This window comes from Mustela putorius, unplaced genomic scaffold, assembly GCF_011764305.1.
Source record: "Mustela putorius furo isolate JIRA1106 unplaced genomic scaffold, ASM1176430v1.1 tig00000487_pilon_pilon_pilon, whole genome shotgun sequence".
Taxonomy (NCBI): Eukaryota; Metazoa; Chordata; class Mammalia; order Carnivora; family Mustelidae; genus Mustela; species Mustela putorius.
Window position 1 is genome coordinate 3472025 of NW_025421399.1, and position 21525 is coordinate 3493549.

The window sequence follows — 21525 nt, forward strand, 5'->3', positions numbered from 1 at the left end:
AGACTAAGTCTCAAGGGGTGAGCAAAAACTACCCAAGAAAAAGGAGAAGGTATTCTAAGTGGAGGGAATGGCAAAAGTTAAGGCACAGAGAGGTGAGTCTGGAAGAATCAAACAGCTCCAAGTTGCTGGTAGGCAAAGCTCGGGTCACGCGGGGGTTAAATTCTTAGGAAGAGGGGTAGAATTCGGAGGCAGAGTTCCAGAGGGAGGAACCTACAGGGTAGGGGCAGATGGGGACGTGGGTACTGACTTGTAAACTATGCCCTTGGGACAGAACTCTCACCCTGTATCTCTAGCCTGCGCTAACAATACTCCACGCTCTGGGAGCCTCGCTGAATTTTTCTCGCCAGGTGGAGAGGCCGAGTGAGGCTGGAGGCATCTCCAAACCAGCCTGGCACGCCAGCTTGAGGCCTGCATCCCAGGAGAGCAATTTCTGGTTTAGTGTTTCCCATTAAGGATCATTGAGGATAGGAAACGCGAATGCACCTCAATCATTAAAATCTTGCCGATCAATTTTAAAATAAAGACCTGTCATGCCCACAGAAACTCAGTCTTGCCAATTCCACAGGTCAAACTGCTTGGTGAATGAAATGTACAGAACAAAATTTCTGACTGTCCTCCGGCTGCCACCACATGCCCGTCCACGCTGGCTAGCCCCACACGCATACAGAGACCCTGGTGTCTACAGGCCCCTTCAAATGTTCTAGGCAATCATGTCTGTCTATTCTATTAGCACAGGCCTCACCCACTTCCAGCTTCTCCTGGACCCCCTCCCATCCCAAGCTAATCTGAAAATATCCTGTCTTTAAGATAACCTCAAGTTCAAAGACATCTGGTAGCTCTGCATTACTTATGGGCCCAGTATCAACTCTGTGGTCCATAATCTGTCTGACCACTATTTCCCTAAAAATACAGGGTCTGGCTGTGGCCAGTCCGATCTCTCCACATCAGACTCGCTTGCTGCTCAAATCTATAGGTCTCTGTGTGTCCCATGTCTTGTGGGGGCCGCCCTACACACCCAGTCTGTCCTTCACCCCCAAGCTGGACTTAGGTCTCCAGGAAGTCCCTCCCAATAGCTTCACCGAACTGTCACCTCCTTTTCTGACTGCCTGTGGCACTGGCTCTCCTCACTCAACTTAGCCTCACCCAGGCCCCCACACCATCACCCTCCCCTACTCCTCAAATGAAATAACGGAGACGAAAGAACTCTGGAAACAAGACGCATTACACCAAGAGGAGAGAGTCATTTCTTGTGTGCACAGCTCAGAGAACTGTGTCTAGATAATGGAGCAAACAGAATTATGGAAAAAGATGCCTCATCAGAGATGCTTAGTGTATTTTATAATAGTAAAAGCTGGAATAAAAATGTCTGATTACAGAGGGAGGATAATTATTAATTAAATCATGGTACATCCATTAATGATGTTTACAAATAATTTTTAATTATATGGAAATGCTGATGGGACACAGTATTAATAGAGAAAAGATTAAGAAGTATATCTAGAGTATGATCCCACCTAGCCTGTGTCTGTATACTACATCAACCTTTATAAAAATGTAACCAGGGCTCGTGGATGGCTCAGTCTGTTGAGCTTCTGACTCTTGATTTTGGGTGGGGTCATGATCTCAGGGACCTGGGAGCGAGCTCACGTCAAGCTCAGCAATTAGCACGAGTCTGCTTGTCCCTCTCCTTCCTCCTCTGTCTGCCCCCACCCTGTGTGCATGCTCTCTATCCAAAATTAATAAATAAATGAAATATTTTAAAAGGGACACTAACATGACTCAGCTAGTTAAGCATCTGCCTTCAGCTCAGGTCATGATCTTAGGGTTCTGGAATCGAGCCCCACATTGGGCTCCCCGCTCAGTGGGGAGTCTGTCTCTCTCCCCCTCTGTCCCTCCCCTCTCCCTGCTCATTCTCTGTCTCTCAAATAAATAAAATCTCAAAATATTTAAAGAAATAAAAATAAATAAAAATGCAGACACCTAGCACAGACACGCAACGGTGTTTTAATTTTTTTATACTTTTCTGATTTTTCCACGTTTTTTCCAGACAGCAGGTATTATTTTTCCCAGTTTTCATTTTGTAACAGATCATGTTTCCGAGTGTTTAAAAAAATACAGAAAGGCTATACAGTGAAAAGTGTATGGCCTTCTCGTCCTTGCCCCATCCTTCCGAGGGGATCTCAGTTACCGGTTTCTTATGTGTCCCCCCAGAGATGTCTTTGGGGGAGTATTACTTTTATAACGGAAACAAGCGATCACTCAAAAAAGGGTCTCATGGTATGGGAATTGAAGAGGCATCTGGTTCACAGCGTGAGTGGGTCTTAATAAATATGTGATAATAAATACTCCCAACCCACAGCCTCCCGGAGGCGTCATCAGAATCACTATGGCTGGTCAGCGAGTTCGGGCGGCAGCGCTACCGAAACAGAGCGCTGGAGATGGCAAGCCCATCCCTCCTGGTTTTGGTTTTTATTTCTGTCTCTTTCTTGTTTCCCACTGGGGGCTGTTATGACTCAAGAAGTAGGAAGGTGCTCAAAGATGGCCCTGTCAGCCATCCTCAACTCTGAAGGCCATGGCTTCCTTGCTTTTATGTATAATCACCGAGGCCAAGTGTGTACAGCGGTGAAGGCCCGCGCTAGGGCTAAATATAAGAAATGCCCGTGGGCACAAGAGGCCCCATAAAGAGCGGGACACACAGCAGAACTGGCCCCGAGACAAAGCCACAAGCCCCTCCTTCCCTGCTGATGTCGTCGAGGGTGGGACCTGAGGGTTGGTTTTGAATCTGGAAAACCCGAAGGCGGCAAGCTGTGCTGGTGAAATCTCTCCTACCTTCTTTATATAATATCTGACCCTGTTTCTTTTTTCCTTTAAATTAGAGAATTAAAAAAAAAGATTTTGCTTATTTATTTGACAGAGAGAGAGAGAGACAGCGAGAGAAGGAATACAAGCAGGGGGAGTGGGAGAGGGAGAAGCAGGCCTCCCGCTGAGCAGGGAGCCTGATGCAGGGCTCGATACCAGGAACCTGGGATCATGACCTGAGTTGAAGGCAGATGTTTAATGACTGAGCCACCCTGGAACCCTGTTTCTTTTTTTGATTTGTATTTTGTTTTCAACTACAAAAGTAGTATTTGTTCACTGTAAAAATGTCAACCATACAAAGTACTTAGAGGGACCAACAAAAAAAAAAAAAAAAAAGAGAGAACTTGGCCTCATTCCCTCCTTCCTACAATGTAATTTGGTGTAAATCCTTCTAGTTCCACTAGCATATTTATATATAAATATATATATATTTATATATAAATATAAAATATTTGGGACTATATATATAATATATATATATATTTATATATAAATATAAAATATTTGGGACTATTTTTAAAAGAAACATGGGCTTATAGATAGCTAATATTCTACAAGTTTGACTTAACAATAGATTATGGAGAGCATCTGGGTGACTCAGTCAGTTAAGCACCCATCCAGCCGTTGATTTCAGTTCAGGTGGTCATTTCATGGTTGTGAGATCGAGCCCCGACTCGGCCTCCATGCTGGGCGTTGGAGTCTGCTAAGGATTCTCTCTTTCCTTCTCCTTCTGCCCTACCCCTCCATTCCCTCTCTAGAAACAAAATTAAAAAACCCTAAAATACAACAAAAAACCCACAGTGGATTATGGACACTGTCCTACTTCAATTGTATGGAGATCTCTTTCATTTTTTTCTCATGGCTCTGTAAGATTCCATGGTAGAGGGGCGCCTAGGTGGCTCAGTCAGTTAAGCATCTGCCTTTGGCTCAGGTCATGACCTCAGGATCCTGGGATCAAGCCCTATGTGGGCTTTGTGCTCTATGTGGAGTCTGCCTGTGGAGTCTGCCTGTCCTTCTCTACCCATCCCCAGACTTGCTCTTTCTCTCTCTCTCAAATAAATAAATAAATCTTAAAAAAAAAAAAAAGAAAAGAAAAGTCTTCCATGGTATAAATGTCCAATCATTTCTTTTTTTTTTTTTAAAGATTTTATTTATTTATTTGACAGACAGAGATCAGAAGTAGACAGAGAGGCAGGCAGAGAGAGAGGAAGGGAAGCAGGCTCTCCACTGAGTAGAAAGCCCGATGCGGGACCTGATCTCAGGACCCTGAGATCATGACCTGAGCCAAAGGCAGAGGCTTAACCCACTGAGCCACCTAGGTGCCCCTGTCCAATCATTTCTCCTCCTATTCTCCTATGGATTTTCTTGCAAATTATTCCCAATTTTTCAGTCTTACAAGTATTACTGCAAAAACAAAACAAAACAAAACCCAAAAACTCTTTATTCACTTTTTTGTGTACTTCTATAGGTAAATTCTAGATGGTAAACACCTAGAACCGGAATTTCTGGGTGACCCTTCGCATAGTCACTCTTTTCTCATTTCTAGGAGTTAGGAAAGTGGGAAGCATTGATTAGTCCATGACAGGTGGTTCCCAAACATTATATGTCATTTGCTAGAAAGATGCGATCCTTGCCTTCCAGATGCCCATAATCTAGTAGGGGAGAGTGGCTGGCTGGATGAATAAAGGAATCACAAAATGATCTTGGGATCAGAAGGGCCTTTGGAAGTCATTTATTCCAACATATCACTTAATAATCCCAAGGATGGCCACCCAGCTACATAGCAGGATGGCCTTGGAGTCCAAAGGTCTGAGCTGGAGCTGTGGAGTCTCTCACACTCTGGGGGGTGATAGGTGAAGATCACTTACTCTGGAGACACAGCTGTCTCATTTGTAAAACAGGGATGCTCAAACGGAAACAACAGGATTTTACAGGACAGCTGAATGCAAGAAGCAATCTTTAAATGCCAAGTACTGTGCCTGGAACATAGTGGGTGCTCTGGTAAACATTAGCAAAACCTCCAACGAGAAGGAAGCTGATACAAGATGAGCAGTCCTTTCCGGGACTGGAAGTACCATTTGTTTGAAAGTCCTTGCTTCTGTAGAGCTGAAATCTGCCTTGCAAAGCCTCTAGCCAGCAGCCCTAGCATCAGGAGGAAGGTCTGGAATAGATGCCGTCAGAGGAGGAAGGGAGAGTCCCCAAATCAGAAGGGTAGAAGCATTAAGCAAGGCAAGGTTAGCCTACGAGGGAGATGTTCTTTGAAGTGCATTCTGCGTGTGCCGTCTACCTTCTCCCTCTGTTGGGAGTGCCCAGCTCCTAAGGGACTGAGGAACGAGCTGCCGGTGCATGAGGAACCAGGACCCAGAACTCCTTGACAGCTCAAGTTGAAATTAGCTGTCCCGTGGACATCTTTGTCCTGTGGACAGCAAGAGTCTGCTACTATGTGTATACATGCTAATTACGTGCCAGTGTCAATAATAATAGAAATAACGGTAGCTATTACGGTTTGCTACATATTAGGTAATGCATGCACTGTCTCTTGAACCCTCTCAAGAATTCCGTGAGCAGGGCACTAATGTTGTTCCCTTTATACAGAGGAAGAAACTGAGGCTCAGGAGCTCAAGTAAATTAGTCTGACGCTAAAAAAAAGTCTGATGCTACTCTGCAAGGAATTGGCAGAAGCCAGATTTGTGCCCAGGGGCTCTTTTGTCAAAGTACGGACTCTTAACATTAACATTCTGTTTTCACATGATCTAAAACTTTAAAAAATTGAGACCCAAACACAGAAGCTGCCACAAGTCAAAGGTTTGTTAGTGAGAAACCTAGGGACTGACCCAGGAGGGAGCATCTCCATTAGGGAGTATAAACGCAGCCAGCCTATGTTCTGCAGCAAAGCAACTTTAAAATGGCAACGGGAAGCAAAGACTTCAAGCTGGACACGGGGCAGCCCCATATTCCTTAGTCTCCCCATGCCCGGCGTGGGTATCAGGTCAGGCACACGCAGGTCTGTTGCAAGGATGAACTCTACAACAAAGTTCAAATGTGCCCTGCATTTTAGAAGGCCTGACTCCAGGCCTTCTGTGGTTTTTGTTGCTGTTTGTTTGTCTAATAGCAAAGCCTTGAGCATCAGCTAGTATCTTCTCAAATATGGTCGGTACTTTGTCTCCAGGGCCCTGATAAAGGGCATGGCATAAGCTCTAAAAGAAAAGTGTTACAAAAGCATTTTCAATTCAACTTTTAAATCCTTTGCAATTTAACTTTTGAATCCAACAGTATACAGAACATGCCACGGGGCATCACTGATCCACACAGGCGATTATGGAATTGGTAGGCAGGAGAATGGAGGGGGGTGGGGAGGAGTAGTAGTGAGGAAAAGAAAACAAAACAAAAAACCAAAACAATCATATGCGTGTCTCATTTTATACAATAAGCAGCAGGGAATTTTTAATGTATGTTAAGTCAAAAAAAATTGCAAGTGTGTTCTGTGGGGTATTTTGTGTCATTACACATCTTGATTAAGCGGGGCTGCAGTATATACCATTTGGTAATGATCAATTTCCAAAGATTACAGCGCCAGGAACTGCCCCAGACACAAAAATCACACCAAACCCAATCAGCTTTCTTTTGATGAGTCAAAATGTACTTCTGGATCTTGTCAAGCCTTGAGGTCATCATTACAAGCATCATTTGGTTGTGAAAAACAGTTCTTCTTATTTAACCTTCTGAACTGGATTCTGAGCAAGGAGCAGTTCCCTGGGCTAAGGTGAATCTCACGGAAATACAACCACTGCCTTCCTCTCTCGCTTGGTAAGGAACTCTGTTTTCCCAGGTGGAACTGGCTTCAAGCAGGGTCTACCTGTACTCAGAGCAGACGGAGAAAGACAGGTTCAGCCTCCCTGTGAGGGAGGAGGCTTCAAGTTCATTGTAGTCACTGGTGACTGGTTTTGAAATTGAGGAACTAGTTTGAGGAACTTCAGAATAAACAAGAAACCCAAACAACTCGGTTTTCCACAGAAGACTTCCAACGCATAGGGGTAATTGGAAAGAAGCACACGGTCCAGCTCTGCTTTTTGGCAGTGGAACCCTGACCATGGCCTCATTTCAGACGCTGCCCTACACAACCTTTGACAGATTGGCCGACAACTGGAGGACATGAGCAACAAAGGTGACTTTGACATGTCCCTTTATAATACAGGGTCACACTCTTGTCCTCCTTTAAGAAGGGAAGAAAGGCCTGGGGCCTGTGCTATAACAGGGAGAATTCAGAGGCTCTCAGAGTATTCCCTGGTCAAGGAGGGGAAACCATGAACAGCCTGTGGCTCCTTCAGCCTCTTTTGGGCCAGGAGGGCCCAGCAGGAGGAATGTGGATGCCAGTCTTGTACTTTCCCTGGACCACAAATCCTTGGCCAGTGGATCCCACGCTCCAGGTGCTGTGCTCTGGCCAGCAGATGCCAGATGCCACGGTAACCAAGACAGACAAGGTCCTTGCCCTCACGAGGCTGTCACCATCATAACCCTGGAAAGGCTTTTTTGGAACGCTGAACTTAGTTACGAAGAAGCACAGTCATGGGTCAGGCTTTGAATCATTTGCCTGCGGACCTGTGTCAGAGCGGCGCCAAGCACATGGGATCGTGTCACCGCCTTCTCTACTGCAGCCAGGAAGGGTGGGCTAAGTCAGCCCTATCTTCAACAGCTGGCAACCTGTTGTCTGCTTCTGCTCTGAACTATGTGAGCACACATTTCTCCCGACAGCGGCTTCACCTCTGCAAATACATTGCCTTCCTCCCAGACTGCCAAAGTTTCCTGATTGTTCTCAAGCTCCTTTTCCAAGCTGATAGATCCCACCCAGGTCCCCGTAGAATGGGAGTTGGGGCTCCTGCCCTCCAAGGAACTATGTGTGTGACAGTGCTGGGTCAAGCTGGACCAGGAGGACCACCAGGCCGCGATGCCTTACTGGCTCCTCTCCAGCTCCCAGAGTCGTGGTTCACGATTTAGCACCTTCAATGTCTATCCCCTCCCCCCCGCCCTGCGGCCACAGCAAGCTCCCTGAGAGAAGCATCTCCGTTATTCTTTCATATTCTAGCACCTGCCAGAGCCTGCCATATGTGACATTCCTGGCAAAGGCTCACTGAAAGGATGACTGATACACTCCTAAAGAACACACTAGGGTCCCGGCTCTAAGAGCCTGTCTGGTCTGGCATCTGAGTGTCCAGACTGTCCCGTTCACCTGGCAAGCAGAAGCAGGCAGAGCCTGGTGACCAGGGGTGGCTGTACTCTGACTGCACCCCAGCAAGAAGGTGTCACTCAAGCTGGCAACCGAGCCGCCCTCATCCCCTTTCCTAAATGCTGACCTTGAGACCCAATTACTTCCAATTCTTTGAGAAGAAGACCTTCCTGTGCCAGATAGCATCCATCTGGGCTCCAATGTGCACAAATATCCTCGACAGGAGGTGGTACGCAAATCTCCAGCTTTTACATTTATCTATTTATCTCTAGAAAGCTATTCCTGCCTCCCAAAGTACATCTGCCAACACTACAGTCCCAACAGTAGGCTGGGACTACTGGGCACAGGCTCAAGGAGCCTGGTTCATCCAACTAACTTCTTGGGCCAAAGTATTTCTAATCTTAACTTTTAAGAGCATCTTCATCTGAGTTTGGCTAAGGCCCCCTTTCCTCCTAAATCTCCCAGTCATCCTTAGTATTGACCAGGAGACCAGTATTGACTAATTCTGGCCCAGTGAAAGGAAATGTCAATATCAGCAGACAGTGGGTGGTGAGTCTCAGATACAACAGTTCTTTGCATGTATAGGGGCCATCATTCAGATGGGACATCATGCTTTGCCCACAGGGAAGAGCTTCTTCACTGAGAATTGCTGGCTGAATCCAGTTGGAATGACCCCTGACTACTCTGGCTTTTCTGGTCACCTACATCCCATGGGCAACATGTCCTTTCTTCACAGTGGAAAGATGCAGAGGAGCTTCTTGGTGCCCAGTGGGTTTGCACCATCACGGTCAATCATAAATAGGATCTGAATGCCCACTCTGGGTAAGACATTGCTTGGGGAGGTAGGATGGTGCCCTAAAGGTGCAGGCAACCTTTGAGACTTCCGGGTAACCCTGCCCAGAATTGTTTTTTCTTATCAACCTTGACCTCCTTTTGGTTACACAAACTCATGGTATAAGAGAGTGTCAAGTGAATAGCTTTCTGTTGACTTTTTCTTAGGCTTAGAGCAGCTGCTCTGGTTCCACCCTTCCCAGATCTGGCAGAGCTTGCAGCAAGACTGACAGTGATGGGGTCAAAGGAGGGGAATAAAGGAGGAACTAGTTAAAAAATCCAATTCCTACTCCAAGAGTAGTTCCTCTGCTCAGTGGCAGCATAGCATGGTGAAGAGATCTGGACTTTAGTTCAGATTCTGCCATGAGCTAGCCATGTAACCTTGGGCAACCCATTCAGCTTCTTGGGCCATCATTTTCTCTTCTGTAAAGTAGTAGAGAATGTGAATGGTAATGGTCATTTCAAGGCTGTAATTCTAACAGCTTTTTCTTGACAGAGTGGTTAGGGCCTAAAGGTTGCTTAGCCATGCTTGCCTGGAAATGATGGCTGGCTAGTTTGGATTGACAGGCTGTGGCTCTGGGGCTGGGCGGGGTGGGGGGGGGGTCTAGTAATACTTTCTATTAGTAGTAGTTCTAGTTCTAGTAGTTCTCGTTCTAGTAGTTCTAGTAGTTCTTTCCCTGAGGCTTCAATAAAGTCAAGCCCACTTTGTGGGTAACCCTGGACATTGCCTATAGATGTCCCTGACCATTAGCTGTCAAGTTCAACACCAATTACATGGGTCCAGAACAGAGAGTTTTGAACAGATCTTTGTCTTGGTGGATGCCTGGTCATGGCCTTAGTGGGAAGAGGGTGGCCAGAAGCCATAGCAACCAGAAACTAGGGGGGCAGGGATGGCTCAGGACTTTCCTCTGCTGCTTCTTTCTGAGTCCAAACACCAGCACTGGATGCGTAGACAACTGAAATGGTGACAGGCTTGGAATGACAGTAAAATGACAGTTTCTCGAAGTCCAGGGTTTCATCTAGCCTTTTCAATCATTGGAGCGCTTCAGAGCCTTCCAACTCAAGTGGCAAAAAGCAAGGCAGCAGGTAGAAAAGGGCTCCCTAAAAGGTCTTTCACACCAAAGCATGGTTTGCACTCTCTGCTCTTTGCCAAGGGGTTTCCCAGCTCCCCGGAGCCAAAGCTCCCCTCCTGCTTCTTTGCTGACTGTCACTGGAATGGGGCCATTTCCCACCCTCAAGGTGGCTGGGCTCAGGAGCGCAGTGACACCGCTGATCTGGGCTCTGTGCCTCGTCCACATGACCCCCTCCCCCAGCCAGGGGATCCATCTCTCTGTTGGCTGGCAAGCCTTGGGAGCCTCCCATTTGTTTCTTTATCCCTGCCTCCAAACCCCTTCCGCTGAAATGAAAGTGATCTTTGGTAGAGGGCTTTTTTTTTTTTTAAGTTTATTTATTATTTTGTCAGTAATTTCTAACCCTACCATGGGGCTCGAACTCATGCCCCCCAGCTCTAGAGTTGCATGCTCTTCCAACTGAGCCAGCCAGGCGCCCCGCAGCAGAGGGCTTCTGGACAAGGTCTGGTTAAGACTTCCTCTGCAGTTGTGCTGGGGAATAAGTCGCCTGTCACCCACACCCCTGCATGGGTGACTCACCTTCTAGAGAAAGTGCTCTGCTCACCTAAGCAAAGCTGCCTGGAAAATGACTAAGGCACCTATCAAATGCACTCCGTGAGGCCAAGCAGTTAGTGAGCCGGGCTCAGACGCTCTGCCTCTCACCTCCATCCTGAAGTCAAGTGTGAGGCTGCCACTCCAGGCCTGCTGGTTTCATTTTCATCTGAACCGAGCTCCACATGAGGCTTGACATCCGGTGATCTATTTTTTCTAAAAACTAGGTTCACTTTAGAAATGACTCTCTGGCCATGAAGACAGCTTCCCCAAGAGAAAACAAAATGTTATTTAAAGGGAACGTCAGCCTGATGGGAGCCGGTATTTTTGTTTTGTATTAAGAAGAGGAAAAAGGAATTTAAAATGTAGTGTGAGACTTTTTTTTCCCTTTGGGAAAAACAAAGTTACCAATTCTTTGGGTGATTTAAAGGAAGATCTGCAAGCCCCTGACTATAGATCTAGGACCCCCAGATCCAGGAGTAGTAATAAGCTGACAAAGCTGTATATGTAAGGGGGAAAGGGCAGTGAGCTGGGGGGTGCCACGCAGTGGCAAGAACCTCACCCCACGGAACCAAAATCTTCCTCTGAGTCCCTCAAAGAACAAGTCCTTGCTGACTTATATTCTATACAGTATTTTCCCATTTTTCATCTCCAGAGCTTTAGCTCTGGGATCTGCTTCCCCGTATGAGGGTGGGAGGTGGGCAGAAGGGAGTCCTAGGAAGGCTCGGCCCGGCTCCTGGCTCAGAGTCCTGGGAACACCTAGGGTGCCCTGGGTGTAGGTTCACCAGCTCTGATCGGGCACAGCCCGGGCCTCTGTTGGCTCCTCTGGAGGGTGGTGAGAGCAGTGTGTAGTACATGACAGGGAGAACGTGACAGCGAAACCCCAGCCCCGAAGAAATGTCCTCCGGAGGTCCTCCTGAGAGAATGACTCTCCCCTGTCAGGTGGTCTGCCCCTTACAGAGGAAAGGCAACCAGGACTACTGCTATTACCACCACGACCACCACCACCATTTGTAGGCGTCATGTCCTGGGGCTTATTAGGTGCCAGGCACTGAGCTCAGCACTTGACATCTATTCTCTCATTTTCTACTCAAAACAATCCCATGAAGTATTTCTGATCCCATTTACAGATGCGGCACCCAGTGCCGAGGGAAGTGAAGTGATTTGCCTGAGTCACACAGGTAGATAGTGGCAGACCTGGACCTGACCCAGGTCTGTCTGACTTGACAGCCGAAACCCCAGCATCTGAAATTGGAGACACTGTGGACTTGCCCTATCAATTCCGCCCGATCACCTGACCCCTCCACGTTAATTTCTGCATCTGTCAAACAAAAAGAAGCAGACTTGTGTGTGGGGGGGTGTTCTTCACCTTTCAGCCTTTTATTCATAAGTAATTATGAGTAACCGATGGCCCTTAATAATCATCAGCAATACTTATGAATATTAATACTTGTTAGCATAAATAGATAAATAAGGCAGCCACCCTGGTTTAGTTACATTCACAATTGACATGTTTTGGGGGAAACAAAACAAAACAAAACAATTTATCCTTTCATGAGTGGGTTAGTAGACAAAGCAATGAACTAGAGGTCCAGAAATGTGGGCTTAGATTCTGGGTATGATAGTGATGTCCTGAATAATCTCATCTACTTTATTCCTCCTAATGAGGATTCCCTCTCCTGATCTTTGGTCCTGCCTTCCTTTACACCAGTACCTCCCCAAAATGGTTACAGAGTACCATGACTCTTGATGCCATGTAATCTTAAGGGATTTCTATCAGGATGATAAGGGGTTAAAGGACGGAAACCAGCAAGCCAGGAAGAGGATCTTTTAAGACTAAGAAGGGCACACCGGCCACTGAGGAAAAATGACTTTTCTCTGTAGTGTCACTCAGGTAAATAAGACAAGCCCAGAACTAAAGGCTCCATACCCAACATACTGGAACATCTCACTCAGCTCAACTGAAATGCTCTACTAACCAAACTGCCCTAAGTTTAGCCTTCTATTTCTAATCTACTGTTTCAGCATTTCAGTCAGCATCACCAAGAGCATGCAAAGCCTTCACACGTGCATCACTTCAAAGGCTCACTTCAAATGCTCAGCCCCCACTCCCTTCCCTTCCTCCCATCGTGCACAGAGGCCAGAGGGCCTGGCTTATCCGTACGGTTTCCCAAATCCACCGACATGGAATGGTCTCCCTTCCCGCCAATTTTACACCGGTGCCATCAAAAGTGCCCATAAGGCTCAGATGTTTCCAGTTTAACTGAAATACTAAAATGGGGCAAACAGGAAGCATCAGACACAACTGCGGTAGTGACTTATTAATCACGAAAGCAGAATTTTAGTTGCATTTTAACCTTTTGCCAGGAAAAAAAAAAACAGCTTTGAGGTGATGGAAGCCATTGGTACAAATACGCTGCCTAGACGAGTATCAGGCTGACTTATACTTTAATTTAGGACTGAGTTTGGCTCTATCATTTTCTTAACTATTGTCCCAGAAAGAGCATCTGTCAGGCCAACCAATATGAATCTGTCAGCTCTTCATCAAGGCAGGCAGACCTGCTAGAAAAGCTCATGTACTGTCCACTGAGACAGGAAAAAAAATAGGAAATTCAAAGTGATTTCACGGGCCAAAGTGATAGAGGGCTCTTAAGAGGGTGCCAACAACGAAGAAAACAGCCCTGGATGAGGCTTTGCCTTTCCCATCTCTACAGATCTCTCACCAGGCCTTGGCTGCAATGAACTGTTACCATAAAAAAAAAAAAAAAAAAAAAAAAAAAAAAAAAAAAAAATCACAACAGTTGCCTGGAGTTGGGCAACCAATCAGGGCAAGCCTGCTTCTCAACATTAAATAATATACAAACAATCCAAGCAGATCACAAAGGAGTCAGTGTTCAACAGGAGAACCAAAATGAGGAACCAAACCTCCATCTGTTGAGGCGAAACGGCCAACCAGACATTTTTGTTTAATAGATAAAGGCTCATTTGGCAGGGTCTCCGTCTGTGGTGCCGCTCCCACAAACCCTAACAGACAATACCAGGGGCCAAAAAAAACCCCCTTCAGAACTGCTCCTTATAATCTGGAAACAGGCAGAAGGTGACCTAAAGCTTATAATCTGGAAACAGACAGAAGGTGACCTAAAGCTTAGTAGCTGATTGCTGTCTGATTTTACAAAGGTGTTGGAACACACACCTGGGTACATATCTCTAAAATTAAAGTCTGAGACTCTAACTTTTATTTTGAGACCTTCTGAGAAGTTCACCACACCCTTCAAAATAAATGAGGATGTCTTCAAGGTGTCAGAGGTCTGGCATCACTGCACCCCAGGAACCGATTTTGACATCACTTAAAAAACACCAAGAGTAAATTCAAACACATCGCGGCATGACAAGCAGCTGTCCTCTCATGGTGAGGGCAAAAACACCACACCAAACGTCTCCCTTCTTCTTGCAACTAAGTCCCATCACGTGGTCCTGGTCCAGGGGAAGGAATCTGGGTAAGACTCCAGTGGCCCAGGCTCTTCACCCTGAGTCCCAGCTATGATGTATACCAAGCACCCCCCCCACCCTGCCTCAGGTACCTCACCTATAAAACAGGACAATACTGTCTATGTTTTCACCCAGACATCTCAAGGAAAAAGGAGGTTACAGGTAGGAAGATACAGAGTAAAAAAAAAAAAAAAAAAAAACACATCACTAACACATCACTAATGTTAAGATATTATCTCCCTCTAATCTTTCAGACAGACCATGTTTCTAGTCAAGGGGTTTTCAACATTTTTCCTGGAATGAACTTCAGACTGCTATTCTGTACTGGGCCCCACTTCTCAACATTTAATTTGACTTGCTTTTAGATTCCTTAATCAAGTCACTGGTGCTCACTGTCTCCAGTGGACAAAAATAATTCTGCCATTTACACCACAGATTTCTGCACATTTTCTCCATTCATTCTCTTCTCCCCACAGTACTTCCCCCATCCATTTAAGACCTGACGCAACATTTAAAACTCCAATTAGGAAGGAAGCGCTTTTTTCCAAGTTACCCAGTACCAGGGAGGCTTCTGAGCAGGTGGGACTCTGCACTGGACAAGGGGCCTCTTTCTGCCTGGTGCCCCACGGGCTTCCAAGATGGGAATATTATACCGGAGCCCACGGATGAAGTCCCGAGTGGAGCGGAGAGGATTACAGAGGGTCAGGGTAAGAAAGAGGATGCTGAGAGTGGCCAGCACCGGCCCTCTGGTGTCAAGGGCAGGCTCTGCTCCTTCTCCCCGCCTCGGGGTGTGACCAGAGAACTTCCCAAGGGAAGGCCGAGGGTTTCACTGCCAGGGCAGGTGGGAGGGCGCACGACAGGAGCGCTTGTGCATTGGCCACCTTCCGTCCCCGACGGAGGCGAGTTCCCACCCTGGAGGCACCAAGGGAGAGGAGCAGGAGGGGCGGGCTTCGCGACGGGGCAGGAGAGCGCGGGGCTAAAGGGGGTGCTGGGGAAGGGGAAGCAGGGCGCCCCTTGGCACACTCTGGGCGCGTGTGCGGCCTGCGGGGGTGCGAGGCGAGCAAGGCGTGCGACCTTGGCCCTGGCAGCGTGGTGTCAAGCGAGCGCTCGCGGCCTGCCGCCGAGGGCCCCCGCGCCAGCGGATCTGACCGGCCGCGCCGCCGACCCCCACCACTCCGGGCGGCGGGCCAGGCCGCGGCCTGGCCCCAAGCGGAGGGGCGACTCATCCCAGCCGCTCCCTCGACGCCCCGCTCCGGACCCCGGGGTCCCGCCCAGTCACCTACCGGCTGAGCGCCGATCTCCCCAACCAGCGAGTGTCTCGCGCTCCCCTCGCGCCTTCTCCCGCCGCCGGCCGCCGACCGCTGGGCTCCCGGACTACGGTCGCCCCGCCCCGGCCTCGAGCCCCGCCCCCTCACCGCCTTCCCGGCCGCCCTCGGGGCCACGCCTCCCCCGGCGGCTGCAGATTTGCCACTCTTCGCGCCTCCTTGCTCTGGCCGCACCTCGACCCTTGGCCCCGCCCACTCCTCCAGTCTGACCAATGAGTCGGCGCGTCCCGGCTGGTCCCGTCGTACGGCCCCTAGCAAAGATTGGCTAGGAAGGCCTCGTTTCCAGAAATGGGCATTATTTCCGGACAGTGTTTATAGAGCAGAGATTGCTAGGCGGACGGACTGACAGAGGCGGAGGCGGCCGGGGTGTTGGTGGAACCACACATGCGCATTGAGCTTCTGGCAGTCTTTTTACGGGTTGCGTGCTTCTGGAGGTTACGGGAAGGAAGGGCGAGTGTGCGCATGCGTGGGCTCCCCAAGCTAGGGACTCAGGTTACCTTGGAGACGGCGAGGCGCTCTCTCCTGGGTCTGGTTCTGCTTCCACTCTCTACTTAGCCTGGGCTGCTGAGGAAGGTGTGGCGTTGCGGGGGGGTGGTGGGTAGCGGAGAGAAGGTTAGAAACACTTTTATTGAGCACTTACTGTATGCCTGGCTCTGTAGAATTCCCGAGGACGAGTAAGACAGGTTCAAGTGCCTTTCCTTGAGAAGCTTGGGGAGCCCCAAGTCTGATGGGTCAGACTTGTATGTTGAATCCCAGGTCTGATGAGAGAGCTTGCGGATGGCTTGGTGCAACCTCTTTCTACAGCTGGAGGAGCACCGTGGTGGGAGCGCAGCACGAAGCATCTGCCAGCTGGGTTTACTTGTCACAGGGCCAGAGAGTAGACTGGGACTTAATCTATGCAAGAAAAGGGGCTTGGACTATGACTATGCTCCAGGGTGTCACCAGGGGTTCCTTCTGACGGGGGCAGGGTGGGTGGGTGGGTAGTGTTAGGGAGCTGTGGATAGTTTTTCTTTTCTAACTTTTGCGTCTCTGTACCACGGTGAGCTTCTGTTTTATTTGTAATAAACAATTACAAACTTTTAAGAAACAGTTTGTAGGGACCTGGGCACCCCATCCCCTTCAGTGGTCCATGGCAGGTAGGTCTGGTAACTGGCTCCAGGGGTAGGGGTAGGCAGGTCCCATTCCCAGGTGGTCTTGGGAAGTAAGGATCATCCCATTCCTGGAAGTTTTAGAGCGAAGACCTGTTTAGGAGTTCTCATTTTCAGACAGTCGGTGGTAGCTCAAAGCTTATTTTTGGAGATCTAAGTTATTGGCGGGTAGGGAAGACCATTTATTTAGTCAGGGGTCGAAAACTTACAACCTAAGGGCCTCACCCACACACTCAGGCCACAGATATGTTTTGTTTGGCTGGCTGAACGCTGGTTTTTGTGTTTTTTCTGTGTGTGCGTGTGTGTGTGTGTGTGTGTGTGTGTGTTTAATTTGAATGCCTTAGAGCACAGCCTGCAGTTCCTCCCAGCCTCTGCCTGTGTTATCTTATACCCAACCACTTAGCTTATGTCATCCTTCTGGCCCCTGAAGCATTTGAGGTTGTGGTCCTCAAAATGCCCAGGCTTTGGAGCTGGATAGTGTCTGGTGCCTGACCGGCTCTATCTCTGACCTGGAGCGGGTGGGCAAGAAGGAAGCTGGGGGGTCCCTAAAACTCCTTCCAGCCCCAGGGTTGTTGACATCAGTCACTCCGGGAGAGGTGGAGCTTGGGCAGATGGTGGTTTACAGGTCGGTATCAGTAAGCCTCGATCCTCAGCTCGCCTCTCCCACCACCTGTTCGCCTCTGGGCACAACACTTCTCAGGAAAGACGTGGGCACAAGCCAGAGTCTGCAGACGCTCCCTGGCTTGCCATCATTCATTTAAGACACCCCACGCCCACATACTTTACCCAGATTCCCCTGACACTTCTTTGGGTCCCGGTTCCCTGCATGCATCCAGTACCCCATCCAGATGATCTGACCTTATATTTTAAAATTTTTTTAAATTAACATGTAATGTATTATTAGCCCCAAGGGTACAGGTAGGTGATCTGACTTTAAATCTTTAAATACACTCATGTGTATTAGTGGGAGAGAGTTACTTGTTGGCCCAGAGCTGCAACTCCCAAGAAGGAATTTCGAATCCGGTTGCAGCAAAGGGACAAATCCCTACGGGTGAGGAAGGCATTTGGGACAAGGGGGTGCTTCGTGGTTTCGGCTACCTTTCTCAGGCCTTTCCAAGCCCCGATGTGTGTGGGGTGAGGTAATAACACAATTCCCACTCCCCGGTGAGCACTGCGGAATCTTTGAGCCTTGAGATGGCTGCACTCCTGGAAGGAGAGCTCCAGGGCAAAATTACTTCCTCCCGGTCTAGCTAGTTAAGTCACGATAACCTGGAAAGGCTTCTAGCCTTGAGTCACTTGCGCAGCCCTGGCTCTGCTTTAAATAAAAGAAATTGACATTTGCGGAGTGACTCACACCTGGAGAAGTGAGCCAGGTTCTCAGCGTTTAAGGATTTCCACATCCTGCCCCAATCATTCAGGTTTAGAAAAGGGGTAACCTGTGCTCTTCCTCAAACGAACAGCAGCGTCTGTTTTTTGAGACCTTGCAAAAGTGTTAGCAGACCCTTCTGAGTGCTTCATGTGTGTGCGACCTCCCTGAATATTCACTCTAGTATGGGCCTCCTCAGCCTGGCACTGTGGATGTTTGGGGCTGGGTAATTGTTTGTTGTGGAGGGCTGTCATCCGCATTGTAGGATGTTAAAGAACACCTCTGCTCACTAATCTCCAGTAACACCACCCTCTACACCCAGTTGAGACAACAAAAGATGTCTCCAGACATTGCCAAATGTCACCAAGGAAGCAAAATTGCCCCCTTCCCAGTTGAGAACACTTACAGTCAAATCCCACAGAGTAAGTACTATTATCACCCCCATTTCATAGATGAGCAAACTGAGGCTCAGAAAGTTGTGACTTTCATAAGGTCACTTTGCCATAACAGATGAGCTGGGGGGCACCTGGGTGCCTCAGTTGGTTAAGGATCCGACTCTTGGTTTTTGGCTCAGTTTGTGATCTCGGGGTTAGGAGATGGAGCCCTGTTTGGGGGCTCTGTGCTCAGCAGGGAGTCTGCTTGAGATTTTTTTTCCCCTCTGCTCCTCTCCCATCCTCCCTGTGCATGTGTATGCTCTCTCTCTCTCCCTAAAATAAATAAATACATCTTTAAAAAAAAGAGAGAGAGAGAGAGAGAGAGAGAGAGCTGGGATTCAAACCTGTGCAGCCCCAGAGCCCTGCCCCTCTGTGTGCAGGACTCTGCAAGGAGCCTTTGGGTTTCAAGTAGCCGTTTGCCCACGAGTTCTGTAGAAGACTGCCTTTCGTGCCTCAAAGAGACAATGCTTGGAATTCCTTTGATCATTTCTCCTCTTCTGTTTGCTTTGGAAAAAAAGGAAATTATATTATGGGTTTTATTGCCTTAGTCAGCATGGTTCATGGTGTCCAGCCATGTCTGGTGAGAAAGTGGCTAATGAATCATCTGAGTATCTGTGGGTCTCAGTCCCCAAATTCCTGTGAGATCCTGGAGCTATACTTGAGAAGAACTCAGATGTGAGGCTGAGATCAGAGATGATTGGGGGCCAGGGGTGGAAGTTCCCGGAGGAGGGGCAGTTGTATCTTCCTGATCGGAGCGTGCCCAGGGCCACAAGCATGGTGCCATCACAGCCCTCCCTTGCTTGGACATACCATGGTGGACACCCAGTCTAGAGGTGTATGGGGGGCTAGGGAAACAGGAGAGGGAATGGATGCAGGCAGTGGTGTGCTAGAGCTCTGTTCCTACTCTGCCTCCAGTGACCTCATGTTGGTAGCTGAACACTGGATGAGAAGAGAGTATTTACATTGTGGGGATTGGCAAACGGTTTAAGCAGTGTTACCCACCCCCAAGCCGGTTATTAAATACTTATCCGCACACCACTGCATGCAAGTCCTGGACCCTGGCTGCCTCCACCCAATTCTGCCACACATAGGAGCTGGAAAGGGGCATGGCGAACCATGGAATTATTGGGGAAGAGGAGGAGCCATGATGATGTGGGTAAGAAGAGGTGCCCATCTCCGCAAAGGATGGAAGGAAGGTTGGGGGGCTCTCTGTGGGGCACTGGGCAAAAATGACCTTACCAAGAGTAGGTCCCAGACATCCCTTCTGATACCCCTCCCAACTTGGGAGCCCTTTTAGGGAGCCCTGGGTTAAGGCTTGACACAAATTCTTCTTACTTCCTAACTGGTTACCCCTCTTAACCCCCGTTCCTGCCTCCAGTCTCCCCTCCAGTCTCCCCCCAACCCTTCTGGTGGCTTTAATCCTCCTAAGACACCACTGTGGTCATGGGTTCCACCCCACTGTGTCCCAGCTTCTCCTGCCCTTGACCTCCCTGCCTTTAGCTTCTTCCTCTCAAACTCCTAATGCGATCAAGTCACCCCAGCCAAAAGCCAGACAAATTATAACCGAAAAACCTTTCTGTCCTGGCTTTCCCCTACACTGTTGGCCCAGTCTTCTCTCCCCTCCCAACTCCCAAACTTCTTGGCACGCTGGGTGTCTGCTTCCGCTCCCACTTGCATATACCCCTTGCTGTCTGGTTTCTGGCCCATCATCCCTTATCTCCATGGACCCCCACGAGTTGCCCCCTGTCAGATGACCTCGTCCCAGATCCCATCTGCAGACACCACAGATGTGGTGCTCTGTGTACCTGCTGTTTCAGGTCCTGGGGAGTGCAAAACCTCCAGACCTGTCCCTGCCCTTCAGGAGCTTCCCAGTCTAGTGGGTGGACTAACCTTGACCAAGTGACTCCAAATGAGGACTTGAGTCATTCTAGGTGATGAAGGCAACTAGAGGGAGGACAGAATGTAGTGTACCTGGCAGGGCCCAACTAAGAGGCAGAAGTCACTCTGAGCTTTTAAACATGCGAGGAATTAATGCAAGGAGTTGGTTACAAAAGGGATGGAATTGCTGAGAAGCCCAGAGGAGATGACAAGGTAATCAGGAATCCACTGCTATTCCTGGGCTGGAGGTTCTTGAGGGGGAAGCAGCATAATCAGTGCCTGGGGACCAGGGTCTCTTGGAAGAAGCTGGAACCAGCAAGGAGACACAGCTCCTTCCGTAGACATTACTCAAAACCAAGAGAGACGAAGAATCTCCTTTCCTTCCACATTATACCCAATGGCCTTCTACCAGGGCCTCTCATTAACCTGGGAGGTTGCAGGGATCAGTCATCAGTGCAGAGAAGAGAAGGTGAGCACCAGATAGGAGGGCACATAGCCCAGGACCAGAACAGGTATGGGATGGGAGAGGATAATCGGTGTGTGTGGAGGGGGGACCGACAGAGAGGAGAGGGTCAGAGAAGACTTCCTTGAGGAACCAAGCTAGGACCTGAAATGTGGAGAGGAGAAACTATTTCCAGATATCACTGGAATTTTTTTTTAAAAGACAACATTTTTTTAAAAAGATTTTATTTATTTATCTGAGAGAGAGAGAGAGAGAGAGAGAGAGGATGCATGCATATGAATGGGGGTGGAAGGGTGGTGTTCAGGGCAGAAGGAGAAGGAAAAGCAGACTCTGCTGAGCAGGGAGCCCGATGTGGGACTCGATCCCAGAACCCTGAAACCATGACATGAGCTGAAGGCAGACACTAACCCACTAAGTCCCCAAGGTACCCCAAAAAGACTTAACTTTTTTTTTTTTAAAGATTTGATTTATTTATTTGACATAGAGCAAGAAAGTGGCAGAGAGAGAGGGAGAAGCGGCCTCCCGAGACCGGGACCCCGAGACCTGAGCCAAAGGCAGACACTTAACCCATGGAGCCACCCGGGTGCCCCCAAGACTTAACATTTTTAAGAGCTGTTTTAGATTCACAGCAAGATTAAGCAGAAGGTGCTGAGATGTCCCCCATGTACAGTCTCCCACAGTATCAACAACCCCCACCCGAGGGGAATTTTTTAAACAACCAATGAACCAACATTGACCTGTAATCACCCAAAGTAAATAGTTTACATTAGAGTTCACTCCAGCAGCTGTATAATCTATGGATTTGAAAAATGTGCATTGACAAGTATCTATCACTATGGTATCATAC

At 48.4% G+C, this 21525-nt stretch overlaps 1 protein-coding gene across 2 annotated transcripts in view; it reads right to left on the minus strand.

Annotated features, from left to right (window-relative positions):
• MAP3K14 (mitogen-activated protein kinase kinase kinase 14) overlaps nt 1-15471 on the minus strand; it is a 43070-nt gene extending 27599 nt beyond the window's left edge. Inside the window, exon 1 of one of the 2 annotated variants that reach the window (XR_006606986.1) lies at nt 15348-15471. The gene's annotated coding sequence lies outside the window, so the exon portion shown is untranslated. The remainder of the gene's footprint in view (nt 1-15347) is intronic. The other variant, XM_004772468.3, reaches the window with a different exon arrangement.
• Between the last annotated feature and the right edge of the window lie 6054 nt (nt 15472-21525).